At 47.6% G+C, this 6,502-nt stretch overlaps 1 pseudogene; it reads left to right on the top strand.

Annotated features, from left to right (window-relative positions):
• The first annotated feature begins 2,387 nt into the window (after positions 1–2,387).
• LOC111757583 (small nucleolar RNA SNORA2/SNORA34 family) lies at positions 2,388–2,509 on the top strand (annotated as a pseudogene).
• Positions 2,510–6,502: the final 3,993 nt, after the last annotated feature.

Here is a 6,502-nt window from a genome sequence, read left to right as displayed (position 1 = left end):
CTGGGTGTAGATCTATTTTGGTTATAGCTGGCTGTAGTTATGTATGCCTCAGTATCTGAATATAATTTCCTTTTCCTATGCTTGGGAAGTTTTCTTTAATTATTTCTGTAAATTGCCTTTGTATTTCATTTGTGTTTACTCCTGCTTCTTCACTCACATTTTTTATTCTTAAGTTATAGATCCTCTTGTCATCTTCTAGCCTTTGTATTGTTACTTCCTGGCTCCTTGTTTTTATGAGATCTTTCCTTTCTCAATCACACATTGCAAACCTGTCTTCAAGGTTTGATAGTCTATCTTTAGTTTCTTTCAAGCAGTTTTGCCAGATTTCAATGGAGTTTTTAATTTCCTGGTCATCCCTTTGAATCTGTTTCACGTGATCTAAATGTTTTTTATTTTCTTCATTGAAGGTTTCCCTCATTTCTCTATGTTCCTTTATTCTTCCACCTGTGCCTTCTATAGAGGTGCTTAGCAATTCTTTTATTATGTTTCACATTTCTTCTTTTACCTGAGATAGTATTTCTGTTCTAAGTTCTTTTATAACCTCTTGAAGTTGTTTATTTTCTGTTGCTGTTGCTTCCGAAACTGCAGGTGTGTGATTCCCAATCTCTTCTGTGTTTACATCTCCTGGACTGGTACTGCTTGGGTTGGAGGCCAGAGACTGCTTTTTGCTTCTTCCCCTTGCCATGTCCCTGGTTTCTTCCGGACAAGTGGGTAGTGGGGTCCCTGGCACTTCCTGTGTTGGTTATAATTTCTCTGAAATGAGACTGTTTGCTTTTGGGCTATCAGTAGCTGGTGGAGTGCAAGCAGGGATGGGGCAGCTGGTGCCTCCCTCCCAAGCTGGTTAACCGCAGGGAGACCTTCCCAGGTATAGTCCATGCAGTGGGCCAGAGTGGTTGGGGATAGCTGTAGGGAAACCTTGGTGACGGCTGTTGGACTGTGTATGGGATGGGACTCAGTCCAAGCAATTCCACCAGCCTTCTCTGCCGTGGCTGAATGAAGCCGGCTGCAATTCTAGCTCCGGGCTTATCCTGCCCAACTCCAAAATGGCCCCCAGCCAATCGCCCACTCCCACAGGAAGACTGAGTCTCCTCCACTCACTGCAAGCCAGTGCAGTTCTCCAGTCCACAGCTCCCCTCTGCCACTGTGTCTCCCCACGGAGGCCTTCGGGCTTGTCAGCCACAGCTTCCCTGTGATGCCGTGTCCCCAGGTTTCAACAGTGCTTCTCACACGGTGCTTCCAGCTCCACATGAAGGCACCACCAGCTACCACCTTCTTCTGTTTAAGTTTTTCTTTTTTTATTCTCTCCGTGGGCTTCGATTCTCACTTCAGGTTCTTCCTGGCTTGAGGGGACCCACGTCTTTCTTCTTGTCTTCTCCAGAATGTTATATTCCAGCATCTGGGCTGTTTCTCTCAGAGAGGCTGTTTACTCTGCTGCTATCTTCCCAGGACCGAGTTGTTATATTTATCCTGATCAAGGTTCTTTGATATTTTTCAGTCTTTTTTTTTTTGGCTTTTTCATTTTTATCGGTACCGGGGATCGAACTCACAACTGCCTGCTTGCAAGGCAGGCGCTTATGCCGCTGAGCTAAATCCCCAGTCCCGATATTTTTCAGTCTTAAATTTATCTAGGAAAGTCCTCCACCATCAACTTTTCAAACATTACTTCTCTCTCTTAGAAGAGAGAGCACATGTTGAAGCTTCTCATTCTGTCTTTCAAAATGCTCTTACCTTCTTTCTGTCTACACTGTCTTCTGTATATTTTTCCATATCTTTCTCTTCCACTCTGTTCTTGTCCATGTCACCCTTTTTTCTGCTGTTCATCTTGACCGTTTCCTCTGCAGAGATCATTAATATACATCAGTGATGGTGTCTGCCTGTAACCCAGCACCCAGCTCCTCTGGGTTCAATCTCTAGTACCACACACCCACATGTAAAAATTACTACACTATTAGTCGCTTGACATTTTTTTTTGGTGGGGAGAGGTATGGTGATTGGATCCTGGGCCTTCACATTGAATTACATCCTCAGACCTTTTAACCTTTTGTTTTGAGACAGATTCTTGCTAAGTTTCACAGGCTGGGCTCAAATTTGTCATCCTCCTCCCTCAGCCTCCCATCTTCCAAGTAGCTGTGATTACAGGTGTGTACCACCAACAGGTGTGCCAGCCAACACTTCCTTCTAAAGTTGAATTCATTATCATGCTCTTCCTGGTTTCATGGAACTGCAGCACTTCAGGGGGGAGTGTGGGTGCTTTGATGGGAGCAGGGCATAGGGCACAAGGACAGGGCGGTAGCTCAGAAAGAATGGGCTGTGCTCACTGACTGGCATTGGCCCTGACAGCTGCCCGAACTTTGGCAATTTGTTCAATTTCTCAAGACTTCGGTTTTTTGGGCCTGAATCAAGGCCAGCAGCTTCCTGATGATGTTGGTTTCAAGCAGGAGCCTAAAGAGATGTCTGTTGGACATTTCAGAACTTGGGCAGTGAAATGGTCAATTCATTAGAAAAAAAACACAGCTTGAAGCAAACCCCCTCCCCCGTGAGCGGCTGTGAATGTGACAGGCTGTGGTGGCCCAGGATGGGAGCCACCAGTGTTTATTGGGACCCGTGCCATGCCGGGACCTAGAGCCCCAGGAAACCAAGCAACCCCTCCCCGCCCCCTCTCCCATGCTTGTTTTGTTTTGTTGAACTTCAATATACATGAAAATATGGACAGCTATTTTGAAGAGAACGAGAGACTCTATGACAGCCATTAGTGACTTCCCTATTGACTGGTTTTGAAGACCTAAAATGCCTTCCTCATTCTGTTCAAATCAGTTTTATACTATGTTGTTTTGTATGAATTCTCTGTATGCCAAGACATGGACAACTATTTGGAAGAAAGCAAGGGACAATATGATAGATAGTGAAGATCTCAGGTTGTCTAGCTTTGAAATTTATCTCTTACATTGCTTTCTTATGTTCTATCTTGTTCTGTCTTGTAATTTTACCCCCCTTAAAATAAAAAAAAAAATTAAAAAGACTTCAGTTTGTTCTCCATTAGCAAAATAAATAAAACTCACCTGATACGGCTGCTGAGCCAATTCAAAGTGATAAAAGCAACTGATAGCACATTAAATCCAATATCTATGCCAGCAATGTTCTGATGATCGCTTCTAGGCCTATAATCTCCGGACTGCCACCTGGCTCACAGCAGGGGTCGGTAAGCCTAGCTGTTAGTGTCACAAAATGGCTGAGCCTAGCTGGATCGAGAGTTCCAGACACCCTCATGACTCCAGCATCTTCTTGGAATCCTCAGAATCCAGTCTTAGGAGTCAGGCTTTGGTGGCTTCAGACAGGCCATTTGTCTCGCTTGTGTGTGTGTGTGTGTGTGTGTGTGTGTGCACGTGTGTGCTGATAGGACCCGGGCTTCGTGCATGTCCTGGCCCCGTATCAGCTGAACCAAGTCGTCAGTCCCAAATCTGCCACTGTCTCTAACTGTGAGCACTGGGCAAGCAAACATAGTTTCCTCATCCGGAAAATGAGGACCGCAGAGGCTCCGTGCAGGCTTACTGCGAGGATACAAGGGGCTAATTCAGGGAAAGCCTGTGGAATACAGCCCGGTGCCTCGTAAATCCTCAGCAAGTCACAGCTGTGGTTGTAGTGAGTACTAGCAGTCTACCTCCTCAGACAGCCCATTTTATTCCTGGAGGCTTTAACATTAAAACACCAGAGTCTGAGCAGAGACCTGCTGGTCCATCATCTGCCAGCTGGCCCTCATTTTACCCTCTGGGCCAGCAGAGATTGGATTCATCTGCATGACGACCCTTGAAACGTCTCTCCAGAATGGACACCTGGAGTGCTGTCACAGGCTCAGCTTTGAGTTCCCTGCCACCTGGTGACCTACAGCGACTGTGCACTGGCTGCCTGGTGAAACCCCTCCTGCCCCTCTGTGGGAACTCTGCCCTGTGCACAGCTAAGCAGCTCTGAGTTCTCTCATACTTCCTGGTCCCAGATACCACATGCTCTTCAGCAGTTGGTGAGCCGAGCCTCTGTTCTGTGCAGCCGAACTTATTCTTCCTGATACAGTGTTTATAGCCGCTGGTTTTTTGGGGGGGCGCTTTTTGGTGGTGCTGGGAATCAAACCCAGAGCCTGATGCATGCCGAGCGTGTGCTTTTCCATTGAGTGACATCTGTAGTGTGCTACATTAGAACTCTCCTATTGCCCCTCATTATTTTAGCATCTCTCTTCATCAAGTTGGCCTGCTGCAACAAAACGCCTTAGCTTAGATAATGTTCTGTTTTGAGGCAGAGTCTTGCCATGTAGTGCAGGCTGGCCTTGAACTCACTTTGTGACCCTGGTTGACCTTGAACGCCCAGTGATCCTCTTGCCTCAGCCTCCCAAGTGCTGGAATAATAGGCATGTAACCACCACGCCCAGCGCCTAGCTTAGGCAATTTATAAACAATAGAAACTTGTTGTTCTGGAAGCTAGAAAGCCCAAAGCCAGAGTGTGGACACCTGCAGTGCTGGTGCGGGCTCTCTGCTCCCCCAGTGGTGCCTCCTGTGTGCCCTCACATGGTGAGCCAGCTGTCAAGCCCTCCTGGACTCCTTCCTGAAGGCCCTGACCCCGCTGCCAAGGGCACCCTCAGGACTCCCCCAAGTCCCCAGGGCGCTGCAGCTGTGTGCCATTGTACTACGAATTATGAAGCAACATACACTGGGGGCATTGGGCCGGTTCCCAGCATGGCACGGAACTCACTCCACACCTCCGTGCTTTGTCTGTGATGAAAGATTTCATCAGGACAGGTGGAGTTCATTGCAAAACAATAGATTTTCAGAGCAGAGGTAAGAGAATAAGGTGAGCCAGGGCCGGACCCGCTTGCCCTGTGTGTGGCCTCAGGTTCCACTGACGGGAGGGACTGTGTCTTTCACAGAATACACAGCCTTTCTCCCGCCGCCGAGAGCATTCCGGAGAACGGGCTGTGCCGGTATCTCCAACCCTGCCAAGGTGGAGGTCTCCCCTTTAGTTTGGGACTGCAAGGGTCTGTTTACTCCTTGCCCACCAGCCAAGCTTTGTTCGGGACCTGGGAAGGCCCAGATGATGTTACTTTCTCTAAGCTAAAATTTGTAGCCACAAGCTTGTGCAGATTTTCTCTATACCTAAAAATTAGGAAAGCAAAGGGAAAAAAATCACTTTTTCTTAAAAGCAGGAAGTAGAGGGCATGAGACAGGGACACAGTGGGCCTAACTGCTTGCAGGGTGAGTAGATGCCTGAGTGATTGAGCATTGACAGCCCGATTCTGTCTGCACACAGCAGATCCACAGCCATTGGAGTCCATAGCTTTGGGCCAGAATCTGTGTTCTTAAGGTAAAACTTGCAGTGAAATGAACAGACACTTCTCAAAAGAACTACAAATGGCCATCTCTGGCCATCAGAGAAATGCAAATTAAAACAAAAAAACCAAGTGTAGTGGTGTGCACCTGTAATCCCAGCACTCGGGAAGCTGAGGCAGGAGGATGTGCAAGTTCAAGACCAGCCTGGGCTACAAAGTAAGCTCAAGGCCAGCCTGAACTGCACAGGGAGACCTGGTATGTGTTACCATGCCCCGCTGTTCAATGAGCTTTCACAAGTGAAAATGAATAAATATTAAAAGGTTAAGAAAGTGGTTTAAGCTAGGCATGGTGGCACACACTTGGGATCCCAACACTCAGGAGGCTGAGGCAGGAGGATTGCCACAAGCTCAAGGCTAGCCTAGGCTACATAGCAAGATGCTGTCTCAAAAAAAAAGCAGAGCGCTCTTGCTGGAATGGAATGTAAATGCAACCATGTATTCTCTCTGTGCAATGTAAAATAACTTGGTTCCCTTTGAGGCCTTTCTTCTGTGGACTCAGCATGGTTTCACAGTTTAACATTTGTCTCTCCATGGGCCGGAGTTTAGCTCAGTGGCGTAAGTGCCTCCCTGGCAAGCACGTGGTTGAGAGTTTGATCCCTGGTACCACAAAAAAACAAAACAAAACAAAACAAAAAAAACCAGTTTGTCTCTCCTGTCACTTCCGTATCCCTTTTTTCTTTGTATGTGCATATGCTTGTGTGTTCAGGATCAAATCCAGGTTTCTGCACCTGCTGAGAAATGCTGTTTCTCTGAGCACATCCCCAGCCCTCCTGTTTCATTTTATGCCGGTGGCACCTAGCTCAGTTTTCCCCTTTGATAGGTTCCATCCCTACAGAACTCTGCATGGACCCTGGAAGGACGGCGCGGTCTTCTTCCCAGCCCAAGCTGAACTCGCCGATTTTAGGGCACAGGCAGGCCAGCGACTCCCCGGTCAGCTATCAACACGTCATTCTGCCCACTCCTTCACACTCCAGCCCCGGTCAAACCTAGTGAAAACCCAACAGCTTGTCCGCCCCAGAGGGATCCTGCACTCTTTGGCAGCCCTCCCGTGCCTGCAGGACAGGGCTTTTTCTTTTTCTGCCTTTGTTTCAAAAAACCTAACATCTTTCATTGTGGCTGAGAGGAGAAATG

Source organism: Cavia porcellus, unplaced genomic scaffold (genome assembly GCF_034190915.1).
Source record: "Cavia porcellus strain 051 isolate PalLab524CR breed Dunkin Hartley unplaced genomic scaffold, mCavPor4.1 scaffold_31, whole genome shotgun sequence".
Lineage (NCBI taxonomy): Eukaryota > Metazoa > Chordata > Mammalia > Rodentia > Caviidae > Cavia > Cavia porcellus.
Note: the sequence above shows the minus strand (reverse complement) of the source record. Positions and strands in the feature narration are given on the sequence as shown.